Source organism: Coturnix japonica, chromosome Z, assembly GCF_054131305.1.
Source record: "Coturnix japonica strain WE chromosome Z, WE-NBRP24, whole genome shotgun sequence".
NCBI lineage: Eukaryota > Metazoa > Chordata > Aves > Galliformes > Phasianidae > Coturnix > Coturnix japonica.
This window is the reverse complement of record NC_140702.1, coordinates 13,428,025-13,446,903: the sequence shown is the minus strand read 5'-3', so window position 1 is coordinate 13,446,903 and position 18,879 is coordinate 13,428,025. Positions and strand designations below refer to the sequence as shown.

Genomic DNA, 18,879 nt, shown 5'->3' with positions numbered 1-18,879 from the left:
AGACCATGCGTCATTTGAGGCACAACGTGGTAGGGAGATGGTGGCATGTAAGAGCTCAGAAGTGGCCCTTCAGTGGTTAGAAGTAGAGCACAAGCCTTAAACCTTAAACCTGCCAAATACCTACTGCTCAGTTCCTGTAGCTGACATTGAGTGCCTAGGAAGGCCAGTGTTTTTTATGTGTTCATTTGAACTTCATGGTTAATGGGCCATGGCAGATCCAAAAATAAAAAAAATAAAAATAAAAAGCCTGAAGGTGTGTCGGCAAAGGGTTTGTCTTTGTTAGTCAAAGGTAGTTCCATATCTGAGGTCAAGCAAAACACAAAAGTGAATCAGTCTGAACTCACAGAGCCTTAGCTACACTGTCTGAAACGTGCTTATTCCAATCATTTTCTTCCGCAGCAGCCTTGCTGGACATCAGCTTGTCCATACTAGCCATTACACTGCAGCCAAATTACATGGGAATTCAAGTGTGTTAGCAGATGCTGATGAATGTAAACTGATTTCCAGGGCTTCCTTGGCCTTTGGAAGGCACGAATTTTCCCCACACCCTCAGACAGAAAGCTGCCTGTGGAAGTACATGCACAATCAGATGCAAAGGAAGAGGTCCACTCCACAGTAAAGCAGAGAGAGATTTAGTGAGGATCATGATGGGAGTTTTTTGCATTGCTTTGAGCAAACTCCCCATCTGTTTAACATACGCCATCATCTGTACATTTTCAATTTCAGCATGAAGAGATACTAAAAAGTACAGCCAGAAACTGGTTCAGTGTTAACATTTTTCCACAACAAACTGCTCGCCTTAATTTTTGTAAGGAAAACAAAGAGAACTCTTTTCAGCCGACCTTTTCCTGAAGTGGAGAAAGGTAACCTACGAAACTTTTTTATATCTTGTATTTTCTAAGTTTCTACGAACCCAGTTTCCATGTTGTCCCTTGTTTTCATTCAGGGACTGTTTATTTCCAAACCACTGCATTTTACTTTTGTTGCTGTTGTTTTTTGGTTGTTTTTTTTTAAGAGGAACAAAAATACAAATCAGGAAACACAACATTAGAATTAGTGGCTAGGCAATCTCTTTTTCAATTACAAGAATATCAATACAGAAAGAAAAGAATTACAGGGTTGTTTTCTTTTTTTATTTTCCCATGGCTGATGTACTGTATGGTATATGTTTACAGAACTCCTCTGGTCTGCCTTTGTGATGTTATCTAAATGAATGACAAAGTAGGTATGATGTGCCATTTGACAGTTTGCCTTAGCACTCTTGGGTTTCCTTCTTCTTTTTGTATCTTCATTTCTTTTTTCCATTTTCTTATTTTTTTTCCCAAAAAGTGCAGGCTGTATTCCAGAGCTGTATAAACACAACATTATCTTTCAATCCCCAGCAAGAGAAGAGTGCACAAGCCCTTCTCTATGGAGCATACCTCTACTGCTGCAATTAAAGACCCCAGTCCTGCAAACAGGAACACATATGCCTAACTCCACTATATGTAGACCTATTTCAGTCGAGGGGACTACTCATGGGAGGAACGTGTGCATAGGTGTCTGCAAGATAAGGGCACAAGTGATTAATACAGGGTGTAGTTTGGGTGTTGTGTATCACTTTTACACACTGCTGATTTTGCTCAGAGGGGTATACACCTAGAGGCTAACTCTGAGCATTGCTACTTCTGCTAAGAAAAACATACAGCAAAATGGTGCTGAGCATCCAGTGGGATCAGGTCCTGTGTCAGCTTTGCTACTATGGCTGTGGTATTTTTGAGGTAACATTTAGTGGGACTTACCTGACAGCTATTTTATCAGTCCCCTGCCATTCTAAGTGCACTACTGATTCTTCTCTCTTAAGATCAGAAATACAAATTAAATGGAGCAGGAAGATAGCATACGCAGTCGCTAGACAAATAAAAGGTGTTCTACCTTTTCTTAGTCCAAAATCTAGGTGGTGTACTTGGAAAGTAAGTGGGGATATAATAGTATATGTAGTATTTTACATTTGTGTATTTTTTTAATGAATAAATATTTTTGTAATGAGATACAAATCCTAAATAGGGATTTGAGTTTCTGAATATCATCCTAAGTGTGACATTAAGCCTTTGAACTTTTTCATACGTTGATGACAATAATGCCCAGTTTCTTGGGATCTTTTGTAGTCCTAACCACATTTTTGTCCTGGAAGCAGGATCACAACTTTTTAAAGAGTAACAATATAAGAGTAGAATCCAATATACCTGCTATGAACACAGCTAAATAGATCCATATTCTCCCCTCAAATAAATAAATAAAGAAATAAAAATTAAAAAATAATTTAAAAAATAGGTGGACCTATGCTTTCTATAGATAGGCAACTTTATCTAGAATGCCATCATGGTAGACAGAAACTACTTACTTTCAATAGAAATATATAAATAAAAAGATCTTTAAGATTTTTTCACGCTGACAAACTTTAACCATCATGAGATTTCAAAATACAAGAGATAGTGGCAATGGAAAGAGTAGAACAGAATCATTTGGACAACGTGGAGAATTTTCCCACAGGTTAAAATGTGGCATCTTATGTTTTTTTAAAGCTCACTCTGTTTTAACCAGTTCTCTGTCTGTTAGGAAATTTAGGATTCTCTCAGATCACATTACACAAGCCTTCTGGGCAGCAAGAAAAAACTTCAGTTCTGAGTTTAATCAGAAGTTACAGGCTATGACAATATCCAACATAAAAGTGGACAGTAATTTTTGCATGTAAACAAGTAAGTTGTATAAAACTGATGAATTTATTAAGTTTAGAACATGAATGGATTGCTATCTAGTCCAAAGAGAATATAAACCCAACTTGTAATATAAACATATAATAGTATCTTACTTGTAAATAGTGGCAAGGGGGCATGAAGGTCTTTAAAATGCCCCACGTGTTTAAAATCAACAGCATCACAAAACTGAGCCTTTTTCCTCACGGGTTCAAAATGTCTTGCAAATTACATAATTCCTTTCCTGTGGTGGTTCCAGTTCAGCTGCTCAATGGATTAAGGCATGTTGCATTTCTGAAGGGCAAATTAGTGAAAAATTCTAATCCTTTCCCCCAGTTTTCAAATACTTAATTTAGACAGTATTGCTGCTACTGTTTTGCAAACCCTCCTCTGTGACTGTTTCCCAAATGCTTCATAAAGCAATTTTTTAGATTTTTTTTTTTTTAATGGTCTACCTTAGAAATTGGAAAAAGAAAAATAATTAGAGTGACCTAAGTAACTCATGTCCATCAGTTTGGATACATTCATACATCCTTAATTTACCTATAAACTAAATGACTTAGATTTGATCTTGAATAACTTGAAACATCTGTTGGACCTAAAGACTTGCTCATTAAGCATACAACTAAGCACCCAAACTGCCCTTTTTAGTTTAATGGAATGACCTGTATAAGTGAAATTTAAGGACATGAACAAATGCTTATAGGGTCTGGTATTTAAACAATATTGCTATAAGCAAGGCTTATGCTGCTTTCACCTTATGTTCTCATTCCTTTAATTAGATAGGCTTTTTAAATGGTGTTGTGAAACTGGTGCACTTTTCTGCAGAGAGGTGTATAGGACATGAGTTCCTGGTCAACCATGTTTGAAAGCAGATGAATGCCTTCTTGGCAACCAAAATCATCCAGTGGCCTGAGGAGGGCTGAGATGAATATCATGCCTACACACAAATACAAAATAAAAGAGGCAGTGTGAGTTCTTCTTCCACTTTTTTCCCTTTGCACGCCTCTGCTCCAGACTCTGCCTGTCCCCTGTCTCTGTACTTGCTCTCATTTCAGACACCATTGCTCAGTTGCTCCTTTTTTTCCCCTCTCTGCTTCACTTTGTGTGGCTCCCTATGAGCAAAAACGGGGGAAAGAAGAGAGGGACTAGATCCAAAAATCTCACTTCAGGTGTGTTTGGGTGAACCCCGAGTTACATGAAATGGTAGTATCCTCTCCTCAATTTTTGGACTTCTTCCTGCATTTTCCTAGATTTGTAGGGCAAATCTAATACCAGAGGAGCATTCTCTGTCTATTCATCTAGCATCCCCCAAGGTACCACAATAGCCTTGCTATTTAGGTAGCAGTGCTGTTTTTCTTTCCATTCCTACAGGAACATGTTAAATCCCCCGAGCCAGATATGAGCTAGATATGCCCAACTGCATAAGATAACAGTATGCAGAAGCCACTTAGGGGAACAGAAGACAAACCATCCCCTAGCTGTCAGGTTGCTATCAGCAGGCTGAAGGAGCCAGGAGAAAATGTGAACTTCCCCACAGACTGATCCAGCATACAAATGCACACTCAGTAAAACTAGCTGCCAAAAAGCTACTGGTATCCCTCCAAGTTAATGTGGTGGTCAGAGACGCGAACTCAAAAATAAAGAGGGTTCTGTGCAACCAAATAAAGTCCCAGTTGGACACAGTGCTTAACCTCCACTGACCTTAAGCAATTGCTGGAAGTATAACACATACTTAAGCACTGTGCTCATTAGGTTTGAGGGAGTGTTAAGATCTGCCTGCACCTAAGGTTAAGGTGTTTAACTGAAAGTGGGCTTGAATTTTGTCACTGTATTTTGCCAGTATGGATGTAGGCACCAATTAGGGGCAGACAGAAGAGATAAATTTATTTGAAAGCTTTTTATGGCCACTGAAAATTTGTACAGCAAAACTAGCCAAGCAAAAACAGGTCAGGACAAAGGCAAAAGAACACTTGTGAATGTTTCCTGCCCTTCCCAACTCCGTTCACTCCACAGACGAAGAATGAGTCTTTATAGGGGTTCAAGAAAATGTTGTGTAAAATGCAGCTTTTATGGTGAATGTAGGTTGTGGTTGAGATTTTTTTTAAGCTTTAGTCTCCCACTTTCTTTGTGAGCTAATGTAAATAAAATCCCATTTTGTTGGGGAAAATCTGCTGTGCTAACACTGGATTAGAATTGCTGGGGATAGCTGCTGTACTTTGTAACCTGAAGTGTACTTTTTTGACTGTTATGTTTTTTTCTTCAGATTAAAAAAAAAATAAGTACAAAAAAAATCAAAAATAAATAAAACAAGAACACTGCCAGCAACAGCCATGCTGTAACTGTGGCTTCTCTCTTTTTTTTCTCTGTACAGTATTACTAGTAAATAAATCTGCCTTTTCACTGCGCCTACCTCTGTGTCTTTTTACTGTGTTTCTCTCTAACCACCACTCTTTGAAATGCTCTGTGATCTCAAGGACACACCACACTCAAGCAGCCTCTCTCACTACAAGTAATAAAGAACTAACTCCACAGTTTGTTGTTTTTTCTTCCCTCCACTGCTGTGCCCTGCTGCTCTCTTATTTCTCTTAGTTGCTTCAAACCATATTAACTCGTCATACTTATTACTGTCTCATTTTTCTTTTTCCTTTCCTTTCCTTTCTTACATGTTACTTTGACACGCATATCATGGACCAGGTTGCTCTAGGACTTTTGACGTTCAAAGAAGATGAAGTCTTGGTTTAGATCAGTAAGACAGTATGTCCCAAGTGTACTCTATCCTCATGGAGGGAAGATTTCCACGCAGTGCATTTGCAAGTCCCCAGATATCATCACTAAAGAATTAAAGGGCTGTCAGAATAAACAGTATGAAGTTTCTTCCTGGCTTATCACAGAAATTGTCCTTCATATTTCAGGGCTGGAAGAAGCTTCACAAAATCTGGCTTGTAGCAAAAAATAAATTAATTAAATTGGAAAAAAAGAAAGTATAGATTTTTTTTTTTTTCCCTCAAGATGCTATATTTGCCTAAGTTTAGTCAACACTGATAGGATGGATAACATAGCCAGGTGCCATAAGCTCTCTTCTCATGAACTAATATTTCAGCCCAGGCAGCAATGTAGGAAATTCACTGCAGATTTCCCACTGCTATGTAAGTACTACTCCTCTGCTTCTTTCACTCTATACCAACCCAAAATATTATGCATGCAGACATATCTGAACCTTTGCAGTGCAGTACTCTTTAGCAGCACACAGGAGGAAATGGCCACTTATTTTGTTTCTTTATAACCTCATCCTGAAAGCTTTGCAGTGGGTAGGACTTCAAGCTCTCCTTCTTACTTGTGTAGAAAGTACAAGAAAATTTGTCTGTCCTCAGATGCTCTGTTAGTGATGGAGAACTGGTGTATTTATGCACTTGAAGGACTAGAAAATTGATCACAACAGCTATACTATTTAAATTTCTTTGGGTTTGCAAAGATCTTCCTAATTTAGAAGCTGCATTATTGTGGCCAAAGGGAGAATCATGACCCTCAACTAGCAGGAATGCCCATGCAAAGAACATGCACTGATAGGGCTTTTGTCATTGGCTACTAATTTAGTGCAGACTACTGAAAACATTAGGTGCATATAACATTTGCTGACTCATACCATGACCTGTGCTGTACTACTTTTCATCCTTTAATTTATTTTCATTATTTATTTATTACTTTCACCTCTGACTTTGGCTGAAAACTCCTTCACTGCACAAAACCAGGTCAGACAAAGAAGCAGTAAAAACAAACTTGACAAAATCTGATAGCACTGTTGCCACTTTGCATACACTTTCCCTTTTTAAGCCACTAGGAAAAAGAAAAGTGAACCTTTATTATTTTTTTTCCCCCACCATCATAGTGTGTTGGAAGGAAGGAAATGCTTAGCAGCTGGTGAGATAGTGTGGCAGTAGCACGGAACTCTTCTGGAGAGGATCCCTGGGAGCCAATGACTTAGCAGTAAAGTCAGACTTAGCATGCAGGAGGACAGTTCTCTCAATTTTTTGTTCTCTTTCCTTTTGCTTTAATAGTTTTGTATCTTAGTAATGAAAGAAAGAAAGAAGCATATTCTAACAGTTTAACACATTCAGTAATCTGTCAGGAGATAGGAGCAGAGCAGCTCTCTTTCAGATGGCCCCTTCCTTTCTTACAGGATACTCATGACCTGCCTTTGACCTGCAGAACTCACATCAACTCAGCAATACTTTGTCCTTCACACTGCACAGTATTTTTAAGGTTACAGAAAGAAATGTCCAAGACCATAAACTGTATTAATGAACAATAAAAAAGGGACTAGAAATTATCAACAATATTTGCCATTATAAGACTGTCATTTACATTCCCCAGCTGGTGCAGAAGTTCTGCTCAGACATTCCTCTCTCTGTGTACACTGGTGTGAACCATTTGTTGCCAACTGTGGTGCAAACAAAGGCTGTTCCCTAAAGGACTTTACAAGACAACAGAGCTTGACACAGCCCTACAACATTTTAAGTCACCATCCACTTTTACCTGTGGTATAATAACTACTTCTTCATCAGCAGTGTCCAGGTGATGGTAATCCACTTTCCAGATGAGATGAGGAGAGGGATAAGTGAATAGAAACAGAACATTCTGTATCAGACTCGGAGGAGGGTATTTCCTAGCACATAATCCAAAGGGAAGAGGGGGAAATGTTAGTGACTGAGAGAGACAGTGGGTCACTAAAAATCAGGAGGAAGGAGCAGGTGTGCTAACACTGACCTGCAAACTTAGGGACCCCACTGTTCTAGCATGAAATGAAATCAGCTCCTGACTTTTACTCACAATAGCTCCTCCCAGTATAAGGAAACTTTCCGGATTTAGCCAGCAGCAGTGGAGATGCTGGTCCTAGGAAAAGTCATTTCCAATCTCTACTGTTTGAATGGGCTCAGTGTAACCTCGCATGTGTCTCTCTCCTACAAATTTACATAGGCTTACAGAAACAACATAATCCTCAGTATTTTGGTAGGAAATCTAGGCTGCTAACTAGTTGCTTGGACCCAAGTTTTATCATCTATTTCATGGCCATATTTTAGGATAATTAGCACTACCCTACTTCTCAGTGCTATGATGATGAGTCTGATAGTGTCTGCCACAAGGCTGCAAGAATATGGGGCATAATTTGTGCACTCATCACAGGATGTCCTCTTGCAGTTCAGTTTATGGTGACATTCTGCTCACATTCTGCACTGCTAATCCAGAAAATATGAGTTTTATTGCAATCAAAATGAGCCTTTCACAGCAGTCAGGAGTTTTCTGGAAATGAAAGATCTGCCATGGTTATGGAGAAAAAGAGAATAGAGGCAGCATGTTTGACTGCTGGTAAGTAGGAGAATGAAGAGAGAGTAAAAAGTTGAAGAAAAAAAGGACTTGTGCCCAGAGGAAATGGCTTCAAAAATAGGTCACATTCTCAGACATGACTAAACAGTTCAACTATCTTTTCTGAGTATTTCCATAACTCACTACTGGCTACAGATTCCCTCCAGCTATAGATGAGTCTGCTCCAGCACTGGAGGCAGTATGGTAGGTTTTCTGGAGGAGTGTGTGTTGATGTAACTAATTAACCCTGCATAGAAAGAGGTTATCTATTCCCCCAAGCATCGCTTCATGCTACAAAGACTGTGCTGCTCTTTATCCAGTGTATTTACCTCTAGACATCATTGTATTGTGCTCTTAGGCATCCTGAGGCTTCAGTGGAAGGATGTTGTTTACTAACAGCAGAAGATCTTAATCACTTACATTTCACTGAAGCGTGCTTCATGTAGAATACATAAACCTGGCAATCTTCAAATGCTTTGTTGTGCTGCTCATCTTTTATAATGTGGTTAGATGTTGCTTCTTAACATGCTATGCTATGTCATGGAAGCGTTTTTATGATTAAAGAAACAGGAGTTTGTAGACAAATTGTTGCTGCAATGGAATAAATGTTTCCACCTGCTGACTGACCTACCCCATTTTATGTCACTAGGTATGGCCAAGTCACCAGGGGGATGGGGTAAAGCAATGGGGCTGCTAAATAACGAGTGCAGTAAACATGTTCAGAGTTGCACACTGAGAACAGAGTCAAGTAACTTCAAGAGAGCCTTTGGTATTATTCAAAAAAGACAACTGGAGAAACTGTAATTTCTGGCCTGAGGGTGAAACATGTAAAGCACATTCTAACTGTGCAAGCAAGCTCAGCAGAACTGTGATATTCTGGGTCTGTTTTTCTGTGACATTTAAAAGACTACAAACATGATTTTTAGGTACTGTTCAGTTCCATGAGTGAATATAATATGACTTGGAAAAGCTGCTGAAACAGGGCCCTGTCCAACCTGGCCTGGACTGCCTGCAAGGATGGGCACCCGCAGCTTCTCTGGGCAGTAATGCCAGGGCCTCTCAGCCCTCCGAGGGAGGAATTCCTTCCTAATGTCTAACCTCAATCTCCCCACTTTTACTTTAATGCCATTTCTCTTGTCCTGTCACAATTATTGGACCACATGATAAGTCAGTCCCTCTCCTACTTGTAAGCCCCTCTCAAGTAATGGAAGGCTGCAAAGTGGTGGTCTCCCTGGAGCCTTCTCATCTCCAGACTGAACGAGCTCAGCTCTCTCAGCCTCTCTTCATTAAAGAGATGCTCCAGTTCTCTGATCATCTTCATGTCCCTCCTCTGAATCTGCTCCAACAGCTCCACATTCTTCTTGTGCCAGAGGCCTACAGTGTGCCAAACAATCACCAAATGTAAATACAGAATCTGCCGTGAGGCCTCTAGGGCTTTTAGCCTGTCTGTCTCTGTCCTTTATATCTCCTATAAAGGAAACATCTAGGCTGAAAGCTATAGGCAGTTATCAGAGTCATTGAAATCTACAATGGAAAGTGAAAAGTAAAAGGAAAGTAATTCTTTTCTTTCATCTAGCACCTAGAGGAATCCTTCTATATTCCATAGGTTAAAGGAGATTAAATTCAGACTCATTAGATAGAACAACTTTCTGAGTTTAACACCTGTAAGCACTGCAAGAAGGACTTTCCAGACCCTTAGAAACAAGTTCACATGTACTTTCAGGACAAAGGCCACATGCCCTGAGTCAGCCCAATGAAATCACATTGCCTAGTGGGATCACATTTGAGGAAGGTGTTTGCCACAAAGTGCTAGAAATAAATGTGTATGTATGGTATGTATGTATGGAATCAGTATGGAAATCAGCTTGAAAAAGCCCCAGTGAAACAATAAAGACAGGTGGGTGCTGGTGATATTGCAGGCTGTGTGACCTGTTCAGGGAGGAGAGCACAGACCCTAATCTAGATACCAAGAAATCACTCCCAGCTTACTCTGAAGATGTGTGCTACCTGCTATTGGAAGTATGCAAGGCACAGTTGTTTTGTCTCTTATAAAGAATTTAATTTTCACACAAAATTAAGATCTTCTCTTTGGGAATGGCCCTGCTCTGGACAGAACTCAAATAGCAAATCTGCTTACATCACTGGAAGCTGAATGGGAGTGTGTTTCTGATTACGCTCCCTGGGGTATCTGGTTTGTACCAATATTATCCACTATCAAAGCACTTGTTTTTCCTCAAGTTCTAGCCTTATCTACTCGGTCATTTTCAACTACATACAACTAAGTTTGGCCAAAAAGGTTAACTAAAAACTTGTAAATTTTTTTTCAGTAAAAAGCTGTTAGGTCTGTGAATTACAGAGATTCAGGCTACTCAGAGTCATGCTGCTCAAGTGGGTGAGAAAAGAAATAATAGAAATAAAGGATACTTTCAGAAAACTGTTCTGTAGCTCAAGCTGGAGAAAAACACAGCCCTTCTACTAGTCTATGAATGCCCAGGAATTACATTTGCCCCAAGAGAAGGAGCTAGACAACTTCTTAAATTCAGTAATGTGAATAGTGCTGTGTACTTCAGTGGATCTGCCTATGTCATCCCACTGCATTAAACCCTCCTTCACACAGCCCCAGACAGCTGCTGGAGCAGGAGGAGGGTCTCCAAGACATCTATTTTGCTGAGATACCTTCCTTAGCCTTCCCCTACCACTGAGCTTGGAAGCCAACAACATGTGATCTCTAAGGAGCTTGGGCAAACACAACAATACTGTCCCAGGAGGGAAGTGAAAGGCTCTTGCTGTGTGCTGTTTCATGTGGAGGAGCCTGGGAAAATCATCAGCACTGGAACAGGGCACATAGAACAGTTCAGATTCATTGGTGACAATAAACAATCAAAAACAAAGCAGGGAGATCTGCCACGCAGAACCCAAACCAAAACATTCTGAAGTGAATAGCTGTTCAAAAACAAAGCTGCTTCTTTTTTCTCAGTTGAAAAATGCATTGCTGGAGGCACTTCCAAATAATAATAATAATAATAATAATAATAATAATAATAATAATAATAATAATAATAATAATAATAATAATTTAAAAATAAAAATAAAGGGAAAAATAAGGAATAAAAAAGCCAATATTTAATTTGGAATACATTAGAAATATTGGTTTGGCATTGTATGAACATTCTCTCTGGCTTTTTTTCATCCAGAACCATTAGTGGAGTTCAACCTAGTTTCATTGTCTCAATACTCATTTAAAAAAAAAATATGTATATATGCTGTTTGGATTCAAGGGGAAAATTCAGTTGGCTGCAGCCAGCACAGCACTCCTCGCTGGAGGCTAGAGGGCTGACACTACAGTTTCAAGTCAAGTGTGTGTGATAATGAAGAGCTAGCTTTGGGCAACAGCTGTATGCTGTCAGTCCTGGATGATGTTCTTTTTCTGCTTGGTGTGCACAGCTGACTTTCCCACACCTCCTGCCCAATGCCTCTTTCCCTTCCCATACACCTTCTCACAGCACGCTTCTGAGCCCCAGTGCACCATGTTGGTGTCTCAACCAGACTGATGCTGTCATCAGAACAGGAGACTCAAATAGAATGTCCATTGCAGTGTATGTAAAGACTACCATCCTTTTTGGCAGATGATAAAGGTTCTCGGCAGCAAACAAATGATGGGGTGCTAATGTTGCTGCTGGGCTCATTTATGTGTTGGTTATTCTGGACAGAAACCACCCTTCCAGAATCATGTGCATATCATTCCCTGTTGGGAATACTATTGACTGTAGGAAAATTGAATTCAAGCCAAATATACTGTCTGAACCCAAACCAAACCTTCTCTTTCTACATTCACCACACAAGAGGAAAATTCAAGGCAAGAGGTGGGAGGCAAAGTAGCAAGAAAGTGAGAAGTGGGAGATGATTTCCTCAGGGAAAGACACAGATTAAAGCTCTTCAGATGTGGACACTGCTTCATTCCTTAAACAAGTCACCTGAGCTGTTCTCCTCAATTTGTCTGCCTATTTACCTTTTCAGTTGGAGACTCTGTATCATATGGTAGCAGCAGGAGCAGTGGTTTGTGACTATAAGGGCTGTCTCCAGTAAAGCAGTTCTGGAGATTTCTGTCTGTCTCAGTCTGAATAATTAATGATGAATATAATGGAGTTACTGAGAAAAAGCTGCTGGCTGTATTTAATTTCTTCTCAAGGAGAAATTTATGTGTTTTGGTAGAGGTAAGCCCTATCCATGCAAGTATGTGATGCTGTATGAGTGTTACTTGCAGTGCCATCAGCTGATTAGACACATGAAGAGCATAGACAAGAAAATAGGACCTGGCACAAGTAGGGCACAGAATTAATTCTCTGCTGAAACTGAGAGGCATCACAGAGGCTGTAAAACAGGTGGTTTCTTGCAACTCCACATGTCTTCATTCTCATTCTGGCCCTGGCAGTGGAGATAACCAAAGTTAGGCAAGTGGACTAAATGATCTTTGTGGTCTTTTCCAACATTAATGATTCTATTATGCTTATCAGAAAAGGCATGGCAGACATTCAACAGCTCCTTCTGGATAAAGAAAGCTCAAGCCAGGAGAAGCTAGGCCTAGTGGTGGATAATGGTCCTGCAAGGAAGTCACAGCCATAGATTTTCTCTTCTTCTCAGAAGATATAAAATAACCAGGGTATTTCTTTACCCGTTTTATTTGGGAAATGTGAGAATAGTTGATTGGCATTAACTGCAAAGATCATTTGGCAGAACAGCTGGGAGCATCAGTTTGCAGATCAGTTTAGATGTGCCCATGGCAGCAGGGAGCACAGTAATTCACAGGCAGAGAAAAAAAGCATCTTTTTCAGATGCCGAAATGAGGTCCCAACAGCTGGACAAGGCCCCATTAGGAAAGCTTCATCCAGTTTCCAAATCAGGGTCCTCCTTTTACTGTGAGTAACCCATACATCATACAGCCTGCAATAAACAGAACCTCAGCTGACAAAATTAATCTCGGGAAATATATTCTAAAACTTTATTTCATCTTCATTTTTTTTTCCCCCTTCTTTTTGTAGTGCAGCCTATAGCAAGATTTTCCTAGATCAAATCTACCATAACACAAACACAGGTTTTCTGGACCTATAGTTGAGGGTAGAGAGGAATACAGGCCACAGAGTCAGGAACCGCCCCAGACTTCAGTGCCTGGCAAGGTATGGGTTTTGAACAGTGGCGAGGGATACCATATGATTTAGAGCTGGACCTGGGTACAGGCTATTCCAGGAAATTTGTGAGCCAGTACCTGTGGTTTTGCATGGATCCATCTGTGTTACACAGGGCTGTGCTGCACAGAGGACTATATCCACTATTAATTCCTGCTACTAACTGGGTCTGTAGACAGACATGAAACGTACCCATAGCACTAGCTTCAAACACAGAAGATTGCAAACTGACCTAGACAAATTCCCAGACATGAGGGTTAATGGTCAGCTTCATACTGAATATAAATGACAGAATTCAAGTTTTCAGATGTGAACTTCACTTCAAATTTCTGCCTGGGTTTAAAAATAAACTCTCTGGAATCTTTTTTGGGACAGGTTCAGCCCAAGACCTTGTCAGTTTTGTCTTGAAGGTTTCAATGAAGCCTTGCTTTAACTTTGTGCTGGACTCAGCACTGAGCTGAGACCTTATCATCACAAATACACTTCTGCTTGCAGTAATTCTGACTTGTGAGCATGCATGCATGCATGCATGTCTGCATTTGTTTACAGTTATGTATGTGCAAACAAACACACCCCTTCCTGACTCAACCAACACAGGCTCGAGTTCATGGGAAAAATAATATAGTTTTAATTCTCAACAGTTAATCCTCTGAAAGTATTTGCCATTAGCTTTTCCAGTTCTACCCAATCTGTAGCTCCCTGAGACAGAAAATTCTCTTTTTTTATTGTCAGTATCAACAAGTTTGCCCAGAATGTAGCAACAATAAGACAGATGTGAAAAATATATGATGCCTCGTGTCAAAACCGGGCCTCAGAACCCACATCTGAAAGAACTTGGTAAACATTCAGCTGTGCAGTACTACCCTCTCTGGGAGCAGCAGTTGGAGTATTGGCTTCACTGCAGTCAATGGGAGTCTTGTTACTAGTTTCTGGGGACTAGGCTATAAATAACTCTGTGTGTGTGAGTCTGTGCAGGCCTAAATCTTAAAAAATTCACAAGCTAGGGAGTTTTCTACATGGAAGTATCTACTACTGCATAGAAACCATAAGTTTAAATCAATATATGAGTCTTATAAATACCTACTTTCCACGGAGGGAAGTTAATCCTGACAGAAAAGTCTATTCTGAAATACTGAATATCTTGTAAATCTTCCTGACATGTTAAAATAAATAGATAGATAGATGATAGATAGATGATAGATAGATGATAAATAGATAGATAGATAGATAGATAGATGATAGATAGATAGATAGATAGATAGATAGATAGATAGATAGATAGATAGATGAATGGATGAATATAAATAACCATTGCCAGTTTTATGAACGTAGCTACTATGTACAGTATATTCTTTTCCCCTAGAAAAGAGTGATCTGAGAGTTCAGCCTTAGTATCAAATCTTTATGAATAATGTATTTAAAATGAAACAAAACAAAAAAATTCACATGACGTTTGTTTACCTCTTAAATCTCTGCCTATACATAACTTAACACATTGCATTCACTGGCCCACCATTAAGGTTTTGCAGTTCTGCTTGTGCATGCCTAGTTTTGGGAACTGCTATATCAATTGCTGAAGCCTTTGAATGCACAAAATTTCCATGGCAGCATTAGGGTGACGTTTTGATTAGTTCGTATTCCTTCAAGGTTCCTCTTTCATTTGTATTAGACCAGTAAGATTGAGTGGAACACACACTGTACTGCCAGATTTGCAGGGCTTCAATTAAAGAGGACTGTCATCTGATAAGATGGATGGAGAATGGGGAGCTGATGCATTAGATGTAGAAGTACTGCTGGAGTGAGTGATTCAAGAGAAGGAGGAGATTATAGGGTAAATACTGAATGGAAAACTACCAGGATCACATTTACAAAACTATTAGGTGGTAGAGGATATCATTTTTCTTTTTAGGTAAAGTAATTAACCCCAGAGGTATACACAGTATGAGTCCTAACATGGCAACAGATGTACCATGAAGTTAGAATTCATTTGAGAATCACAGCTAAGTCAATGACAACTTAATACAGTTCATAGCAAAATGACAGCATCTCACATTACAACATCTGTACCTTGTTCCATTAACTTGGTCAGATACATCACTAAATTAGCCACCAGTCATTTATGTGATAATCCTCATTACTTCCAGGCAATGGAACAGGTTTTCAATATCTGACACATGACAGACACTTTAAACCATGAGATGCATTGTAATATTTAATGTGTATTTAAGACAAGGCAAAGTTAAGAGTAAGGTAAATATCTTCTCGCCATAAAAGTTAGTCTCATAACCATTCTGCAGAATAAGAGCCAGGGTACTTTAAAACACATCTCAAGACACTTCTAAATATTTGTATTAAATTTATCCATGTTCTGAAATTTTCCTTAAGATCAGAAGGAAGACAAACTGGATGGAATTCCCATGGCTCTAGAATACAGTATATCTGTGGAAGAAAAAAAAAAAACTTACAAGAAAGCAAAAAAATTGTTCCATTTCTCTTCTGTGAAAGACTCAAAGATCACCAGAGTATTGTATAAAGATAGCAGATACCTTATCTGCTGTCTGATGTCTCTGACCAAGGCTGGCTGTGGCCTGATAAAAACTAGCAGACCATGCAGCTGTACAGCACAGAGCCATCTTTGTGATGCTGCCATTTTAAGCTCCTGTATAGAAGGAGGGTTGCAGAATGGCTAATAATGTTTTCACCCAGTCCCAAATGTTGCTGTATCTGAGCACTTCACTATTTCTCATGTAATGAAATGTCACAGCGTTCCACTGGGGCAGAGAAGTGCTATTATTGTTACGGACAAAACAAGGAACAAAGTGGCTGCCTGCAATATGGGAGCCTAAACAGTTCCCCAGAAACAAATTTCCGAGGCTGAAGTGGATCCTCACTGTTAGCACATGTTCCGTTCTGTCTGAGCTGACGAGGAGTCCTGAACAGAAAACCTAATACAAATGGCTGTTACGTATGTTCCTTCGTTGTTTTCTTTTATGATTTCTGCAACCTTATCGTAACTTATTTTCAACACAGTTTTCCAGAGTTACCCAAGTTGCTGATTTCTAACGGGAGAAGCCTGACATAGGCAAGGCAATCAGTATGCTTTAATCCATCACAGTCAGAGATGTCATACACAACAAATCCCATTTTATCAGCATATAGTCTACTTTTTCATTTTATAGATGCAATAAAATATCAAAATACAAATCAGGAACTGCTTGGCAAATACTGACAAGGAAAAAAAAAAAAAAAAAGGAAGGACGGAGAAGGGGGAAGGGAAGGGAAGGGAAGGGAAGGGAAGGGAAGGGAAGGGAAGGGAAGGGAAGGGAAGGGAAGGGAAGGGAAGGGAAGGGAAGGGAAGGGAAGGGAAGGGAAGGGAAGGGAAGGGAAGGGAAGGGAAGGGAAGGGAAGGGAAGGGAAGGGAAGGGAAGGGAAGGGAAGGGAAGGGAAGGGAAGGGAAGGGAAGGGAAGGGAAGGGAAGGGAAGGGAAGGGAAGGGAAGGGAAGGGAAGGGAAGGGAAGGGAAGGGAAGGGAAGGGAAGGGAAAGAGAAAAGGGGAGATGGAGAAAAGGGGGAAAAGGAAAATGGGAAAAGGGAAAAAGGAAAAGTGAAAGGGAAAGGGAAAGGGAAAGGGAAAGGGAAAGGGAAAGGGAAAGGGAAAGGGAAAGGGAAAGGGAAAGGGAAAGGGAAAGGGAAAGGGAAAAAGGAGAGAGCTCCCAAAGTAAAGATGAAGGGAGAACATATGGTACCTCTGTAGTCTCCCTGAACTGTTGAGTGCCAGAGGGAAGGAAAAAGGAATGAGGAAATGATAGCCTGCAGTGTTCCCTTCCCAGATGTTCCTTTAGAGAACTTATACGTTTCCCATTGTAATTCTAAGCAGAGTTAAGCATCCAACAGCAACTGTTGCAGAAATCCAGAGCTCAGGGAACTAAATTCAGATTCAGAGAACAGCAATTCATAGTCCCATTCCACTTGAGTTGCACTGAATAAGCCTCTGCTTGTGTCTCCATCTGTTTATTTCCATTATCTACATACAAAGCCTTAGGCCAGGCACTGTCTCTCAATGGTATTTGCATTATGCTTAGTGAATAAAATATCTCTGTTCATAATGAAAATTATTTTGTAAAGCATAGGCTTTAGGGTAGCACTGAATATTTCATATGACCATCATTGTTTTCCATCTGAATTCAACTATTCTCCTTTTTTCCTGCTAAAGGTAGGGTCGCAAATTCAGCCCTGATGCATCTCATTGACTTCAATGGCCATTCAGCTTATCTCTGTCAGTACTGCATCAGGCCGTGGGTCCCAAACTGTCGTCTCTGCTCTTGCCATCTGTCTTTCTTTGCTAACCTAATTCCTTATTAAATAGGGCGTCTGCAGTGAACGTGAACACATTCTGCTGATCCTTTCGCTGCAGCAAACATTGCTGAAGGCTAAAATTCCTGGAAGTTACAACTCCTTTGAATGTCTATGCTTCTGAATACCACTTGAGGTTCTTTTAAGGTGGCCCGAAATTCAAACTGTTAATGTTTAATATTCCTGAACATTCAACCCCTTTGTAATCATATCTTGGAAATTCAGATATGCAACTAAGCTGCTTAGGAAATTGTCACCTGCAACAGCACACAGATCCATAGTCTGGCCTAGAGGGCAAACAGTGCAAGGAGCAGCTGTGGACCTAGAGTTGCTCAGCCTAGAGCATAGGACGCTGTGTTTTGGATTTGGATTTGGGAACAAGGGGTTGGATGCAATGGTCCTTGTGTGTGTCTGATAACTTGAGATATTCTGTGATTCTATGATTTGCTGCTGTTCTTAGGAACAGAGTGTGGAAAATCCACATGAAATACTTGAGTAGTTAAATCAAGTGCAACAGTCATTTTTTGTCTTTTACTCAGCACATAGTGAAGAGAGTTGAATCTCTGACTAAAGGAAGAAGTTTTGAGCATAATTTAAACTCAGACTGAACTCCTTATAAAATGAGAGCTGCAGAGGATCAGGTCATCTGGCTCCTATTTAAAGCAAAAGTAAAATCAAAAACCCAAACCTCTCATCTTTTCATCATGTTTCCACAATTTCATATTTCAGGCATTGCTTGACATAAAAGCATAGTGATTCTTTCAAATTGAGGCCTTTTAATTCTTGCTGAATTTGGAAATATAAGAAAATCCATGGGAAACTCATCTTGCAATATTTCATCCCTAGTTTTGCAGATAGGATGGGTTTGAATGTGCAGTATGACATCTGGTGTCTTATTCTTAAACACTTTGATATTTCCTGGTCCTTGATTGTGCTCAGGGTTAGAATGTCTACAGAACAAGCTGCCACTTTAAAACATTACTGTTTAAAATCTTGTAAATCTAAGTAGTAATTCTGACACAGAAGCGATAACTATTTGAGTTGCAGGTAATGTGAACGCTAATTCAGGCCCTGATGTAATTTTATGCTCTCTCCATGCTTTGTTCCACTGGTATTACAGGCTTATTGTTGAAATGAAAGCTGTGAAAAATGTTTATCTGTAGTCTGGTGCAGGCTCTACATTGCTTTTTCTCAACAGGATATCTAATTCCTTTGGGAAGATGCTTTATCAAAACTCCTCAATGT

General features: G+C 39.8%; 1 protein-coding gene across 14 annotated transcripts in view; it reads left to right on the top strand.

Moving 5' to 3' along the window:
* Positions 1-18,879, top strand: part of PALM2AKAP2 (PALM2 and AKAP2 fusion) — a 234,159-nt gene that overhangs the window by 110,488 nt on the left and 104,792 nt on the right. The gene's annotated exons all lie outside the window — the stretch shown is intronic.